Source organism: Choloepus didactylus, chromosome 3, assembly GCF_015220235.1.
Source record: "Choloepus didactylus isolate mChoDid1 chromosome 3, mChoDid1.pri, whole genome shotgun sequence".
In the NCBI taxonomy this organism is placed as follows: Eukaryota; Metazoa; Chordata; class Mammalia; order Pilosa; family Megalonychidae; genus Choloepus; species Choloepus didactylus.
Window position 1 is genome coordinate 208,513,966 of NC_051309.1, and position 17,948 is coordinate 208,531,913.

General features: G+C 37.2%; 1 protein-coding gene and 1 pseudogene across 3 annotated transcripts in view; both read right to left on the bottom strand.

Moving 5' to 3' along the window:
• The window catches only part of TUSC3 (tumor suppressor candidate 3), a 306,555-nt gene that overhangs the window by 31,560 nt on the left and 257,047 nt on the right, over positions 1 to 17,948 (bottom strand). The gene's annotated exons all lie outside the window — the stretch shown is intronic.
• LOC119530105 lies at positions 10,669 to 13,638 on the bottom strand (annotated as a pseudogene).

Sequence of the window (17,948 nt, forward strand, 5' to 3'; positions counted from 1 at the left end):
CTCCGCTCTCCCAGCCCAAGACCTCTTGACTCCAGACCTCAATCTCCATGGCTCTGTCTTTGAAGAAATTTTTCCTTCAATTTGTTTCTTGTCTGTCTCCTCCAGTCCAGAGCAGCAGCAGCTCTGTCTATAAAGAGCTCGCAAAAATTCTGTTGGCTTCACATGAAGTACACAGGGGTCAAAGCCATAGACAATAGGACTTTCCACAGATCCTTTCTGCTTAACTCCTTCTCCAATCTTGGCTTGTATTGAAATGGCAGCTGGGTTCCATGTTTGGTTACATCCTCATGTTGGGCTGTAGCTTCTGGGGTTTCACCCCCTGGAAGCCCAGAGTTTTTCAGGCCATCAATTTCTGGTTTCTTTGAAACCAAGGGTTCGTTTCTCAACTAATCTCTGTCCTCTCACATTTTACTATAAGCTGCAAGTAAAAGCCAGGCTGCTACTTCTATATTTTGCTTGGCGATCTCATCAGCTAAATATTCCAGGTAGTCGCTTTTAATTTCTGCGTTCCATCCAACACCAGGACTCAATTTTGCCAATTTTCTGCCACTTTAAAATAAGGATCGCCTTCCTTCCAGTTTGCAACAACACATTCATTATTTCTGTTCAAGGACTCAACAGAAGTATCTTAAAGTCTGTATTTCCACAAACAGTCTCTTCAAAGTAGTTTAGGCCTTTTCTATCAAGCGCCTCACAATTCTTCCAGAATCTTCCCCTTATCCATTTAAAAAGCCGTTTCAACATGTTTGATATTTGCAAACTTAGCAGCACCCCACTTCTCTTGTACCAAAATCTGTTCTAGTTTGATAATGCTGCCAGAATGCAAACCACCAGAAAGGGACTGGCTTTTATAAAGGGGGTTTATTTGGTTCCAAAGTAGTATTAAGGCCATAAAGTGCCAAGGTAATGCATCAACAATCAGCTGCCTTCAATGGAGTATGGCCAGTGGTGTCTGGAAAAACTCTGTTAGCTGGAAAGGCATTGTGGCTGACATCTGCTCCAAGTTCTGGTTTCAAGATGGCTCTCTCCCAGGATGTTCCTCTCTAGGCTGCAGCTGCTCTTCAGAATGTCACTCTCAGTTGCTCTTGGGGTGTTTGTCCTCTCTTAGCTTCTCCGGAGCAAGAGTCTGCTTTCAATGGCCATCTTCAAACTGTCTCTCATCTGCAGCTACTCTCAGCTTCTGTGCATACATCAAACTGTCCCTCTTGGCTGAAGCTAGCTCACTCCTTCTGTCTGAGCTTATACAGTGCTCTAGCAACCTAAACAAGGCCCATGTTGAATGGCACCTCCATGGAAATTATCCATCAGAGTCATCACCCACAGTTGGGTGGGTTGCATCTCTATCAAAACACTCAAAGAATCACAATCTAATCAACACTGATAGTCTTCCCACACAAGATTACATCAAAGATAATGGTGTTTTGGGGAACACAAGACATCCAAAGCAGCCCAGCTGCTATTGAGAATGTTATCTTTTTCTTGAGTGTCTCTTCAGTTAGGTCATTTCTAGTTTATGGGAACATTACTGACTTATGTGCATTCATCTTCTATCTCAAGGAGCTGTGTCGTCAATTTCTCAGGTTTTTCCAGATAAAAGATAGTATCATCTGCAAATAATGACAGTTTTACTTCTTCCTTTCCAGTTTGTATGCCTTTTATCTCTGTCTTGCCGGACTGCTCTGGCTAGCTATTCTAGCAACAATGTTGAATAACAGTGGTGACAGCGGGCATCCTTGTCTTATTCCTGATCTTAGAGGGAAGGCTTTCAGTCTCTCACCATTGAGTACTATGCTGGCTGTGGGTTTCTCATATATGCCCTTTATCATATTGAGGAAGTTCCCTTCAATTCTTACCTTTTTTATCAAAAAAGGATGCTGGATTTTGTCAAGTGCTTTTTCAGCATCTATTGAGATGATCATTTGCTTTTTCCCTTTTGATGCGTTAATGTGTTGTACTACATTGATTGATTTTCTTATGTGGAACCATCCTTGCATTCCTGGAAAAAACCCCACTTGGGCATGGTATATTATTTTTTTTAATGTGTCCTTGGATTCTATTTGCATCTATATTCATTAGGGAGATTGGCCGGTAGTTTTCCTTTCTTGTAGCATGTTTACCTGGTTTTGGTATTAGAGTGATGTTAGCTTCATAAAATGAATTAGGTAGTATTCCATTTTCTTCAATATTTTGAAAGAGTTGAAGTAAGATTGGTGTCAGTTCTTTTTGGAAAGTTTGGCAGAATTCCCCTGTGAAGCCATCTGGCCCTGGGCATTTATTTGTGGGAAGCTTTTTGAAGACTGATTGGATCTCTTTGCTTGTGATTGGTTGGTTGAGGTCTTCTGTTTCTTGTCTGGTCAGTCTAGGTTGTTCATGTGTTTCCAGGAAATTGTCCATTTTCTCTGCACTATCTAGTTTGCTGGCATACAGTTGTTTATAATATCTCTTAAAATTTTTTAAATTTCTTTGGGATCTGCAGTAATGTTGCCTCTCATTTATTATTTTGTTCATTTGGGTCATCTATCTTTCTGATTTTGTCAGTCTAGCTAGGAGCTTGTCAATCTTGTTGATCTTCTCAAAGAACCAACTTTTGGTGTTATTTATTCTGTTTTTTTGTTCTCTGTGTCAGTTTATTTCTGCTTTAATCCTTGTTATTTCTTTTCTTCTACTTGGTTTAGGATTAGTTTGCTGTTCATTTTCTAGCTTCTTCAGTTGTTCCATTAGTCCTTTGATTTTAGCTCTTTCTTCCTTTTTAATGTATGCATTTAGAGCTATGAATTTCCCTCTCAATAACACCTTTGCTACATCCCATAAGTTTTGATATGTTGTGTTCTCATTTGCATTTGTCTCTATATATTTAGCAATTTCTCTTATTTCTTCTTTAAGAAACTGATTGTTTAGAAGTGTGTTGTTTAACCTCCAGATATTTGTGAATTTTCTGTCTTTGATGGTTATGTATTCCACTTTGATCAGAGAATGTGCTTTGAATAATTTCAATCTTTTTAAATTTATTGAGGCTTATTTTATGTCCCAGCATATGATCAATTCTGGAGAAAGTTCCATGAGCACTATAGAAGAATATGTATCCTGGTGATTTGGAGATATAATGTTCTATATATGTCCATTAATTCAAATTCATTTATCAGATTGTTTTCAGTTTCCGTATTGGTCCTCTGTCTGGTTGATCTCTCTACAGGAGAGAGTGATGTATTGAAGTCTCCCTCAGTTACTGTGGAAACATCTGTTGCTTCCTCCAGTTCTGCCAATGTTTGTCCCATGTATTTTGAGGCACCTTGATTGGGTGCAGACTCTTATAATTATTATTTCTTCTTGTTGAATTATCCATTTTATTAGTATATAGGGACCTTCTTTGTCTCTTATAACATCCTTGCATGTAAAGTCTATTTTATCTGAGATTAATATTGCTACTCCTGCTTTCTTTTGGCTGTAGCTTGCATGGAATCTTTTTTTCTATCCCTGCACTTTCAATTTCTTTGTGTCCCTGTGTCTAAGATGAGTCTCTTGTAAGCAACAGATTGATGGTTCATATTTTTTTAATCCATTCTGCCAATCTATATCTTTTAATTGGGGAGTTTAATCCATTCACATTCAATGTTATTACTATGAAGGCATTTCTTGAATCAGTCATCCTATCCTTTGGTTTATGTTTGTCAGATATATTTTTTCCCTCTATTTCCTTTAGCATACCCCTACTAAAGCTCTTCAGCTCTGAACCCTTCTCCATACCTCTCTTTCCTTTCTTTGTTTCTCTGCCGGTAGGGCTCCCTTTAGTATGTCAAGTAGGGCAGTTCTCTCTTACTAGCAAATTCTCTCTGCATTTGTCTGTCTGTGAAGATTTTAAGCTCTCCCTCAAATTTGAAGGAGAGCTTTGCTGGATAAAGAATTCTTGGTTGGCAATTTTTCTCTTTCAGAATTTTAAATATGTCATACCACTGCCTTCTCATTTCCTTGGTGGCGCTGAATAGTCACTGCTTAGTCTTATGTTGTTTCCCTTCTATGTGGTGAATTGCTTCTCTAGCACTGCTTTCAGAACTTTCTCCTTTTCTTCGCATTTGACAATCTGATCAGAATGTCTCGGAGTGGGTTTATTTGGATTTATTCTGTTTTGAGTACCTTGGGCATCTATGTTCTGCATGTTTATGCTGTTTAGAAGGGTTGGGAAGTTTTTCCCAACAATTTCTTTGAATACTCTTCCTAGACCTTTACCCTTCTCTTCCCTTTCTAGAACTCCAATGATTCTTATATTTGTGTGCTTTATTTGTCCATCATATCCGAGATTCATTTTGATTTTTTAAATTTTTTTCTCCATTCTCTTTTGTACTTTCACTTTCCATTCTATACCCTTCCAGTTAGCTGCTTCTTTCCTCAGCTTCCTGTAATCTAGTGCTATGTGTATCCAGAATCTTTTTTAATTTGATCAAAAATTTCTTTTATTTCCATAAGATCATGTATTTTTTTTATTTACTCTTGCAAATTCTTCTTTATGCTCTTCTTGGGTCTTCTTTATGTCCTTTTTATCCTGTGTCATAATGTTGTTTGTGATTACTTCTTTGATTAATTGCCCCAAGTACTATCACCTCTGATTTTTTGATTTGGGTGTTTATATTTGGGTTATCCATATCTTCTGGTTTCTTCATATGCTTTAAAATTTTCTGTTGTTTTTGGCCTCTTGGCATTTGGTTGAGACGGTTTTTCAGGATATGCAGACTTATTTGAACAATTATATTTAATTTGTCAGATCTATAGCTTGGTGGAGTGCACTTCCTCTCTTGACTTACCAGCAGATGCCGACCTGAGCCACCTTTTATCCTCAAACCAGTACTCCCCAACTTTGTTTATGCAGTGAAAGGAGGTTTGAATCTTGTAGGAGGTCCAATTGGTGCACCAAATTTCCACGTGTAGTTGGTGCAGCCTGCCCTGAAGGTGGGGGGTTGTGCCCTGTGCAGTTGGGGAGGGAAGGTGGCTTTAAGACTTGCATCTCCCAGCCGTTCCTGGAGACTTAAAGCTGTTGCATGAGTCCAACCCTCTGGCTCAAACTCCCCACAGTCTCTCTCTGCCATGGGCCCACAAGTCCGTGGGATTAGTGTAGGGCCCTTGAGATTTCCGTGAGGGACCCCATCTCCAAGCCATGCCCTCTGTGATGGGAAGACTGTGCAGTGTCACAGGTGAGCAAAACCCCTACGGAAACTCTCAGCCATGGCCCCACACAGGCGTGTTCCAAGCCCACCGAGAAGACGGCTGTATGGGGCCTGGTAATTTCCCCCTTCCGCGGACCTCTGCCTTCCTAGCTCCAGTACAATTAGCTGTGGGTTTGTGAAAGGTTATCTTCCATGCCAGATACTGAGGTAGGTGCCCAGGGCATGGAAGCCACTCCCCACCGTGCTCGACTGTGCGGCTCTCGTTGTTGGATCCACAGCTGCTTTTGGGTTTTTAAACTAAACTATCTCCAAACACGCCGAAACCTCAGTATCTCCTGAACGTGGCGTGGCTGCTGTTTCCCCAGCAGCCTCATTCACTCATTTCTGAATACAGACTCTCAGTTTCACCAAGTTCACAGTCCCTGTGGATTTAGTGGACCTCGTCCAGCTGGTACAATGCTTGGACTGGTATTCTGGAGCACTTTTTTTCCTTTTCTTTTTTTTTTTTAATCTTCATTTTATTGAGATATATTCACATACCACGCAGTCATACAAAACAAATTGTACATTTCAATTGTTCACAGTACCATTACATAGTTGTACATTCATCACCTAAATCAATCCCTGACACCTTCATTAGCACACACACAAAAATAACAAGAATAATAATTAAAGTGAAAAAGAGCAATTGAAATAAAAAAGAACACTGGGTACCTTTGTTTGTTTGTTTGTTTGTTTGTTTCCCCTATTTTTCTACTCATCCATCCATAAACTAGAAAGTGGAGTGTGGTCCTTATGGCTTTCCCAATACCATTGTCACCCCTCATAAGCTACATTTTTATAAAATTGTCTTCGAGATTCATGGGTTCTGGGTTGTAGTTTGATGGTTTCAGGTAGCCACCACCAGCTACCCCAATTCTTTAGAACCTAAAAAGGGTTGTCTAAATTGTGCGTAAGAGTGCCCACCAGAGTGACCTCTCGGCTCCTTTTGGAATCTCTCTGCCACTGAAGCTTATTTCATTTCCCCTTTTGGTCAAGATGTTCTCCGTCCCACGATGCTGGGTCTACATTCCTCCCCGGGAGTCATATTCCACGTTGCCAGGGAGATTCACTCCCCTGGGTGTCTGATCCCACGTAGAGGGGAGGGCAGTGATTTCACCTTTCAAGTTGGCTTAGCTAGAGAGAGAGGGCCACATCTGAGCAACAAAGAGGCATTCGGGAGGAGGCTCTTAGGCACAATTATAGGGAGGCCGCCTCTCCTTTGTAGCAACCGTCTTCCCAAGGGTAAATCCTATGGTAGAGGGCTCAACCCATCAAACCACCAGTCCCCTATGTCTGTGGTCATGTTAGCAACCATCGAGGTGGGGTAGGCCAATACCCCTGCATTCTACTGGAGCACTTTTATCTAGTGTTTTTCACAGAGAAGTATTTTGCTCTGTCTCTCCTAATCTGCCATCTTGGATCCTCTCCCCTATTATAGTAAATAAACAAGGATGGGAGGGAATAAAAATCTAGATGTGTAATTTAAGAAATTTTGAGGTTTGAACATGTGAGAAATCTCAGAGGATCTTCAATTTTCATTGACTGTATGTACTATGAGTTCATATAAATAAAGGGATAGACTGAGGATCTCCATTCCCATGAAGCTATTTCTGAAGAAATAAGGCAAAGTACAAAATAAAAGTCTTAACATACATATAAAAATGTTTATCATATAATTTAATATTGAAAAATAAAAAAAAAAAACTATGTAAATGTCCAACTATACAGGAATAGTTTAATAATATATGATACATGTAAGGATAGCTTAATTAGCCATATGCTTTTGTTTCTAAGCTGCTAAAACAAATACCAAATAATGGATTGGCTTAAGAGCAGGATTTACTGGCTCATGCTTTCAGAGGCTAGAAGGCTTGTTTCCTCTGTGGTCTGTACCTTCTGACTGGCTGGCAATCTTTGGGGTTCCTTCTTTTCTTCTGTCACATGGCAATGCACATGGTGGTGTTTCCTTTTTCTCTAATGGGTTCAGCTGTCTTTTATCTTCTGGCTGTTCCCCATGGCTTCTCTCTGTGTACAATTTCCTTTGCTTATAAGACTTCAGCCATTTTGGATTAAGGCCCACCCTCATTCCCTTTGGGGACACCTTAACTAATAATATCTTCAAAGGTCCTATTTACAAATGGGTTCACACCCACAGAAGCAGAGGTTGGGACCTGACCATACCTTTTGTGGGAGACCTGATTCAATCCCCAACACCATATAAAATGAAAGTGACAAAAAGGACTTAACTAAGCAACATGATTTTGTTATAATGCCAAATAAAAAGAAAATATATATATAATGTACAAAATATAATCTCCTCCTTAAGTGAATGGATGTGGCTGTGCTCCCATAAAACTTTATTTACAAAAAGCAGAAGGCGGGCTAGATTTGGCCTCTGCTAATGCTTGGTATGGAAGATCTATGATGGTGCCCTCAAAATACTATATATTTCTCTATCTGGCAAGAATTTAGCTTCATTTTTATTTAAGAATAAGGAAGTTCATGAATTTAGTAAACCATTGTGCATACAACCTCAGGGCAGGAATTTTAAAGCAAAGGGATTACTAGACACAGGTTGTGTATAATCCCAAGAAAGGTTATGTTTTATTAGAAAACAGAGTCAGTAAACAACTATGATCCCTTAGAAGGCATTTTGCAAAAGTGAGTTTTCTAGGCTTTAACAAGAAATGAACTATGGCTCTACATTAAACATAATGGCTGTAATTAAGATTTATGAATTAAATTAAGATGGCTGTAAACATGCTACCCCTCCCTCTCTTTTATGTTAAAGTTACCCTTTGAACCTGAGGTCCTTTGAGAGTTGAGAATGCCTTAGCTTAAGTACCACTGTATTAATTAAAACAATACTTAGCTGAAAAGATCCTGCAGGGTACTTATCATCAATTGGGCAAAATATTACATTTGTAACACAAACATCTTATTTTAGAGGAAGAAACTACATGATTGCCTGTCAGGGCTAATGTATAAGCACTTCTTTCATTTGGTGGAAGTCTAATGATTAATGAAAGTCCCTCCAAATCTGAGAAGGAGAAGATTCTATATATAAACCTGGAATAATAGATTCTTTTCTGCTATTAAGCTAGTATGTGTAGCCATTTAGCTATCCCTAACTGAAGTGTTTCAATATTAAAAGAGAAAAAGAATAGTACTGTAAAAACTGTAAGGTTTCCGAGACTATTTACTTTTTCCATTGTTCTGAGATTGTTTGTGTGTGTGTATATATATATATATAAACAATCTGGCCTAGTTCATGCATTATTATGCATATTTGTATAGAATAATAATATAGCAAACTATACTTCAACTACTCTGCCCAATCCACAGTTTCTGTTCTGATCTTGTCTATCAATTTCTTAATGCTTAAAAAGGAAGTAAAAATATTGACATGATCCCACATAAAACAGAAGCTGTTATTTCTGTAAATTATACACAATACCCAGAGGCACTGAGCATCCTACTGAACTTCAAGTAACAAATATGTTTACATTACACTATAACCCACTGTCAACTGCACATGATGGTAAGATTTGTGTTGCTCCTGGGAAGGGAATCAGATTCTGTCAGTTTAAAGATAAATAAGAACAGATGTTGAAAAAAACATTAGCACATTATAGAAAATTTAAAGGGATTGAAATCTAAAATTATCTTCAACTTGCATCCATCATTAATTATCTTCTATAGTAGGTTTCTCCTTTGACGTAACACATTAAAATAAGCATTTGTGCTCTATCACAAATCGGAAACAATTGCAGAGTATAACAATATTCATTTTTAAAACTTATTATTATAGAAAACTTCTAACATATACACAGGTAGACAGAATAGAAAACTGAATACTTAGCCATTATCCAGAGTTAAAAATTATTAACTCTTGGTCAGTCTGGATGCCTCTCCACTTCCCACCATTTCTTCTCTCCCATATTATTTTTGAAACAAATGTCATATATGGTTTTGTTTCATCGACATGTATATATAAAGGATGATCGCTTTAAAAAAACATAACCTCAAAACTATTAAAAATAATTCCCTAATATATCAAATACAGTGTTGGTGTTCAATTTTCTAATTCTCATAAAAGTAACAGTTTTTTTGTTTTTTTTTTTTGAGAAGTTGTGGGTTTACAGAAAACTCAAGCATAAAATACAGGCTTCCCTCAAACCATCCAATTATTAACACCTTTCTTTAGTGTGGTACATCTGTTACAAATGATGAAAGCACATTTTTGTAATTATGCAATTAACTGTAGCCATGGTTTAACTTAGGGTTCACTGTTGGTGTTGTACTTGGAATGGATTTTTAAAAATTATTCTAGTAAAATAAAACCTAAAATTTCATCTGTTAATCACACACACATATAGAATTCAGTGCTGTTACTATGTTCAAAATGTGCTACTATCACCACCACACATTAACACAACTTTTCCATCCTCCCTAATATAAACTCTGTACATTTTAAGCATTAACACCTTATTCCCTAAGCCCACCCCATTCCCTGCTAATCTATATTCTAGATTCTGACTGTATGAGTTTGCTTATCCTAATTATTTTATATCAGTGAGATCATACAACATTTGTACCTTGTGTCTGGCTTATTTCATTTAACAAGATGTTTTCAAGGATTATGCGTATTGTTGCATACATCAGAACTTCCTTTTCATAGCTGAATGATATTCCATGTTATGTTAATATACCACGTTTTGTTTATCCACTCATTGGTTGCTGGATACTTGGGTTGCTTCCATCTTTTGGAAATTATGAATAATGCTGCTATGAACATTGGTGTGCAAATTTCTGTTAGAGTCCTGCTTTCAACTCTTCTGGGTATGTATCTAGATGTGGGATTGCAAGATCATATGGTAATTCTATAATTAACCTTCAGAAGAACTACCAAACTCTTCCACAGCAGCTGCACCATTTTACATTCATATCAGCAATGAAAGAGTGTTCCAATTTCTCCACATCCTCTCCAACACTTGTAATTTTCTGTTTTTTGTTTGTTTGTTTTTTAGTGGGTATGCAATGGTATCTCATTCTAGTGTTGTGTGAAAATAGTATCTCACTGTGTTTTTTGTTTTGTTTTGTTCTTTACTGCTTGGAATCCAAAGTTGTTGACATTTCTTTGAAGTCTTTACTAAATTTAATTTCTCTGAATGTTTCTACAACTTTTTCTCAGTGGTGCAAGTTATCTTAAGTAGCTTAAGGAGTCAGTCTCTGCAAAGTACTTCTGTCTGTTGTTGCCATTCTGATAAAACAAAACTATTCTTCATTAACTTAACCATATATGTACTTTTGCTATAGCCCTTAAACACACGAACAAACATCTATTATTTTTTCCACTGAAACAAAAGAGTACAATATTTTTATTCTATCACTACTGTATTTAAAAAAGGTTAACATTAAAAACAACGAACCATTATTTTCTTTTGAAATCATTAAGCTTCTCGAATATCTAAGCTTCCTTCTTCTGCCTGTGTTCTTTTGCCAATTTATTCAGAAATTTCTTCAATTTCTGATAATGAGGAAGGCTGCTGAAATGAGGATTCTTTGCAACTTCTTCATTCGTATAAAAGAGTGAAAACAGCTTACAGTAAAACCCTATTTTAGGTATCATACAGCCTATACCAACAGGAACATTGTGCTTATATGGTCCTATTCTATACTCATGTAGGATTGTAGACCTTGTTTTCATCACTTCGGCCATCTGCATTTTCACTTGATTCTTGGTTGTGATCACCAGCATTTGCTGCAGATTCAGCGCCTGGTTCTGTATTTTCCTCATTTTTAATTCCATTTTCCAATGCTGCTTCGTTTTCTTGATCAAGTTCCTCCATCTTATTCACTTTTTTAAACTTTTTCTTCACTGCTGCTGAAGAACTCACATTTGCCCCTTTTTTTACAGCTTTGTCTGAAGGCTCCTTTTCCCTATCAGATGACATCACCTAAATTTGCAAGATTGGTCTCATCTCCCACTTGAACTCCCACTTTCTAGCAGTGCTGCTGCCTCTTCTTCATCTACAAGTAGCCCATCTTCAGATTCAAGTATTGATAGGTACTTGTTCTGTCTGGTCATCTTTTGTATCTTTCTCTCCATCTTTACCTGATTTCTCTTGTTCTTTACCTTCACCTGTACTTTCAGTCTCCTGGGAACCATCAGATTTGGATTTCTTATCACTTGGAGATTCTTTGCCATCTGGAGAATAAGATCTTTTTTGGGATTTTCCTTTTTTCGGTAAGTCAGTGCCTGTGTTGGGAATCCTCAGCACCAGTTTTTTATATTTCTCAGGCAGATCAACCTTCACACATCTCCCCTGAAACCAAAAGGATTTTTTCAAACAATGATCAATTACAGCCATTGCATCTTCTCTGGTCTCCATCTCAATAAAGGCCTGACTTTTCATCCTCGTCAGTATATAATTCTTTATTTTCCCATAGGGCTCAGCAAGTTTGAGGACAGCACTGTCAGAACAGTCAGAATGGGGTAAATTGTTGAGATGTATCACACATCCCAGCTCTTGCTTTTGATCAAACTTCTGATCTGGCTTCCCTTCAGGTTTCTTTGTTCTTTTGTACTTCTGGGACAAATGAACTCTCACTGACTTGCCAAATACTAATGCTGATGTGGCTGTATAATAATCAACTGCAGCCGGAGCATCTTCTGTGGGCAATTTCAATAAATGCCTCATTAATTTTATTTAGAATTAGAAGATCTGAAATAACTCCAAATGGTTCCACCATCTCTAACAGTTGGTACCTCAAGTTTCTCCCTTGCTGAAAATTCACGATGTGAACAACTCTGCTAGTTTTCACTCTGCTATTTTGCATGTGTCTTGGTCCTTGCAGGTTCCATTTCTAGCACCCAGATTTCCTCTTGTTCCAACTGCTGGACCCCAAGATGAAATCAGGGAGGTGGAGGTCCCAGAATGCCTGGTGCTGGGTTTGTAGATTGCTGCAACATGAACAGATCCCCCATTGTGTGTCAGGATCATTGTCAGGATTCCATTCTATGTAGATTTCAAGAAGATTGCATCGATGACTGACTTGCTCCATTAACATGTTGACTCTACTCATTAGAATGAACTGGCAATCACATATAGAGCACAGACAGGGATAATCCTTCGATAAAAGTCCATGGAAGTCTTCAATATTGATACTTGGAGGAGTGCCTCTCTTTTTCTCAAAGAGAGATCTCTCTTTTAAGGGGCTAGGACCATGTCCCATTCTCTCATACTCACTGTCAAATTTATGATAGTTATGTGAGATCTCACTAAAAATGAATCATCCCTATACCTTTTCTTATCTCTTAATCTGTCATCTTCATAATTTATTCTGTCATGATAACCAGATTCTTGAGAACGACTTCCATGGTCATAATCAAGCACTGGGTTGAGACTAGGACCACAATCATCAAAACTATCTCTTCTAAAGTGCCTTTTATCTTCCCAATCATCCCTAGGCACTCTGTATGGTGACTCCTGTGTTGCAGATCTGCCATCTCTACCATAACTCAATGTAGGGCTTTCTTCAGTTCTCCTCCTTTTAAGCTGTATGATATGGGGCAAATTCTCAGGAGTAATCTTGTCCTCTGGATAACAACCCAGTTCATCTATGTCTCTAGCAGACAGACCAAAGCTGGCCAAAATGTTACTGGCCTGGTCTGCATCTCCACAATGTTGAGAAGACAAAGGGAGTGGACCTCTAATTCCAATGTTAAATATAGACTACAAATTGTGGAATGAAGTACTAGCAGAAGACAGTGCACTATGGACTCCTTGTTGATTCAATGAAGAACTCATTCCGAGATTCATTAAACTAGCAAGGTGTGCAGTACCCTGGTTCATCCTTCCAAGAGATACTGGTATGCTTAAAGACTGGGTAGCTGCAGCAAGAAGGCCGATTCCTGCTGCAGACAGGTCATACCCATGACCCCGTGAGTCCCTCCTGAGAGGTGACTGCTGGAATGACTTGGACATTGTAGAACTACTTCTTTTCTAGTTTATAGATTTTTAAAAAATTATTTTATGACAGCCTAAAAGAAAGCTCACACTAGAAAGCTAAGTTAACTTTGCTTCAAAAAATGGTAACGGCAAGAAAAAGGATCAATAAGGACTGGAGAATCTTCTTCAAGCTTAGAACCAGAGGACAACTTTATCTTGGAGTCACACAAGTCTGTCAGACATATGAGATTCTGATGGAGGCAGATTTCTCATTCAGGTCAGGGCAGCTGAAAACTCCACACAAAGACTGCCTGCCTCCCACTATTTCCTCTCTTCAGGCGGCCAAGGATACCCTCCTTTCAAATCATCCAGGGATTGCATCTGCCCCAAAACCATAGCTGGTCCCTTGCACATGTCCGGAGCTCTGCCTGGGGGATTCTACCTGGGCAGAGGCCACAGAGGAAAGGTTCTCATTGTGATTTTGATTTGAATTTCCCTAATGGCTAATGATTTGAGCTTCTTTTCATGTGCTTTTTGGCCATTTGTATATCTCTTTGGTGAAATGTCGATTTAAGTCTTTTGCCCATTTTTAAAATGGGTTGTTAACATTTCTGTTGATCTGTAGGATTTCTTTATATATTCTAGATATTAAACACTTATGGGGTATGTAGTTTCCAAATATTTTCTCCCATTGTATTGTTTTACTTTCATGATAAAGTCCTATGATGCAAAAAAGTTTTTAATTTGGATGAGGTCCAATTATCTATTTTTTGTGTTGTTGCTTATGTTTTGGGGGTGAAATCAAAGAAACTATTGCCAAATGCAATGTCTGTAAGGCGCTTTCCTACATTTTTTTTCTAGAAATTTTATAGTTCTGGTTCTTAATTAGGTGATTGATCTATTTTAGGTTGATTTTTGTATATGGTATGAGGTAGTGGTCTGTCTTCATTCTTTTGCATATGGAGATCCAGTTTCACAGCACCATTTGCTGAAGCAAATATTCTTTTCCAAATGAGTGGTCTTTGACGTCTTCTCAAAAATGAGTTAGCCATAAAATGTGCAGGCTGATTTCTGAACTCTCAACTACATTATATTTGTCTATATTTCTGTCCTTGTGCCAATACCATGCTGTTTTGATTACTATGGCTTTCTAATAAGTTTTCATTATCAGGAAGTGTGAGTCCTCCAACTTCATTCTTCTTTTTCAAAACACTTTGGTTATTCAGGGCCCTTTACCTTTCCATAAAAATTTGATGATTGGTTTTTCCATTTCTGCAAAGAAGGTTGTTGGAATTCTGATTGGGATTGCATTGCATCTGTAAAGCACTTTTTGTAAAACTGACATCTCAACAATATTCAGTCTTCTAATACATGAACAAGGACTATACTTGCATGTACATAGGGTTCTTTGACTTCTTTTAACAGTATTTTGTAGTTGTTTAAGAGTATGTTGTTTAATTTCCAAATATGTGAATTTTCCATATCTTTGTTATTGATTTCTAGCTTCATTCCATTTTGATTGGAGAAAATATATTGTATGATTTCAATATTTTTTAATTTACTGAGACTTGTTTTGTGACCTAACATATGGTGTATCTTGGAGAATGATCTATGTGCACTAGGGAAAATGTACATTCTGTTTGGTGAAGTGGTATGCCTGTTAGGTCTATTTGTTTTAGATTATTGTTCAAATCTTGTATTATCTTATTAATCTTCACTCCAGACATTCTATCCATTGTTGAAAGTGGTATACTAATTTCTCCCTACAAATTTCTCCCTACAAATCTGTCAATATTTGCTTCATATTTTTTGGGCTCTGCTTTTAGGTGCATATATATTTAAAATTATTATGTCTTTTTGTTGAACTGACCTCTTTATCAGTATATGACAACTGTCTTTGTCCTGCTTAACAGTTTTTGACTTAATGTCTATGTTATTTGATATTAGACTAGCTACTTCCAGCTCTTTTTTGGTTACTACTTAGATGGTATTTTTCCCCATTCTTTCACTTTCAACCTACTTACATCTTTGAATTTAAGGTAAGTCTTGTAAAGCATATAGTTGGGTCATGCTTTTTAATTCATGCTGCTAATCTCTGCCTTTTGTCTGGGGACTTTAATTCATTTACATTTAAAGTAACCACTGATAATGCAGGACTTTCTTTGCCATTTTTCTATTTAGTCTTTGTAAGTCTTATACCTTTTTTGTCCCTCAATTCTTCCATTAACGCCTATTTCATATTTATTTGATTTTTTTGAATTGTACCATATTGAATCCATTCTCATTTCTTTCTAGATGTATTTTTCATATATTTTTTCTTTGTGATTACTGCTCTGGTTTGCTAATGCTGCCCATTATGCAAAATACCAGAAATGGATTGACTTTTATAAAGGGGGTTTATTTGGTTACAGAGTTATAGTCTTAAAGCCATAAAGTGTCCAAGGTAGGGCATCGATAATAGGGTACCTTCATTGAAGGATGACCAATGGCATCCAGAAAACCTCTGTTAGCTGGGAAGGCATATGGCTGGCATCTGCTTGCTCCCAGGTTGTATTTCAAAATAGAGTTCTCCAAAACGTCGGCTTTCAACGGCCATCTTCGAAACGTGTCGCTCAGCTGCAGCTCCAAAATGTCATTCTTAGCTGCTCTGTATCTAAGCCTGTGTGCCTCTTTTTAAAGTACTCCAGTGATCCAATAAAGACCCACCCTGAATGGGTGGGGCAACACCGCCATAGAAATAATCCAATGAAAGATCTCCCCCACAGTTGATCAAGTCCCATCTCCATGGAAACACTGAACCAATAAGTTCCAACCTAATCAACACTAATACGTCTGCCCCCACAAGATTGCATCAAAGAACATGGCGTTTTGGGGACACAATTCATTAGAACTGGCACAGTTACCATAGGGTTAAAATTTAGCATACTAAATATATAACAATTACAATTTGTTTGCTATTAACTTGACTTCCACAGTACATACTTATAGTAACTCGACCATCCTCCTACCTTTGTTATACGTTACAAATTATTTTATTTAGTTTGTCTAAACCATAGATTTATCATTACTCTTTATACATTTGCAGTTAGAACCTGTAGGAAATAATAAGTGGAATTTCATAACAAAAATACAATACCACTATACTGGCATTTATAATTATGCATATAGTTATCTTTATCAGAGGTCTTTATTTCTTTATGCCACTTTGGACTACTATCTAGTGTCCCATCCTTTCAGTCTGAAGAAATGCTTTAGCATTGCTGGTCGAGCAGGTCTAGCGGTAATAAAATCTTTTAGCTTTTGCTTAGCTGTGAATGTCTTAGTCTCTCCCTCATTTTTTCTTCTTTTATAAAGGGGGTTTATTTGGTTACAAAGTTACAGGCTTAAGGCCAGTCTCTCTCCCTCATTTTTGAAGAAAAGTCTTGCCAGATATGAAATTCTTGGTTGGTGACTCATTTTCTCTCAGCACTTTAAGTATTTCATCCCACTGTTTTCTTGCCTCATTGTTTCTGATAAGAAACTGGCACTTAATCTGATTTGGGTTCCTTGGTACATAACATAGTGCTCTTCTCTTGAGCTTTCAGAACTTTCTGCTTGTCCTTTGCATTTGATAACTGATTAGTATTATGACAGGTTGTATTTCTCTTCAAGTTTATCCTGTTTGGTGTTTTATGAGCTTCTAAGATGTGCATATTCACATCTTTTGCTAAGTTTGAGTTTTTTGTCATTATTTCTTTGAATATTTCTTCTGCCCCTTTCTCTCATCTCCTTCTGGAACTCCCATAATATGTATATTGGTACACTTGATAGTGTCCCACAAACCTCTTGGGCTTTTTTCACTTTTTATAATTCTTTTTCTTTTTGCTCCTCCACCTGACTCATTTCAATTGTCTTGTAAGTTCACTGATTCTTCCTTCTGCTAGCTCCTGTATGCTGTTGAAAACCTCCTGGGAAGTTTTCATTTCAGTTATTGTGGTCTTCAACTCCAGTACTTCTGTTTGGCTCCTTTTTAAAATCTCTGTCTCTTTCTGAGATTCTCACAGTTTATTCATTGTTTTCTTGATATCCTTTAGTTATCTCTCTCTATTTCTAATATTCTTAAAGACTTAAAATCTATGATTATATAAACTACTGTCAAATTTGGTACATACTGCTTCATTTGAATATGAATCTTGGTAATCAAGGATAGTAATCAAATGTTATAAATTGTATTATAGACACACTTTAAATCCTCATAATGACTGAATATATTCAAGAAACAATATAAATTTAATCTTGGGGCATTTTCATGAGATGCACACAACCACCAGCATTCCCCCACAAAATACAGTTGTTTACCCTAAAAGTAACTTATTCTAAGAATATTCAGATTTTATGTTTTTAATTAGACACTTGAACCTTACTCACTTCTTGTATATCATGCTATCCTTCTTCTAACTCCAGACCATAATTTTCACTGTTATCTGACCCACAACAATTTGTCTTATATATTCCCAAAAAAGATGTCAAACTATCCTATCCCTCTTCTAACTTACCATAACTTTTAAGCCAACTATGATTAAGATAGCTTCTTTTATTTTTATTCTGCTACTAATATTATAGGTCACTTTTTCTCCACATTAAGGTCTTATAAGGGAAAACTGCACAAACTTCACAATAAACCTTGCCAGAGATAATGCAGAGTACAAGCTATACATTGAAATTCAGTAGAATAAAAAAGAGAAATTGATAATCTGTTAATGATTTAGAATAACAGAAAATTACATTGTAATAGGAAATAATTAGCATATAATTT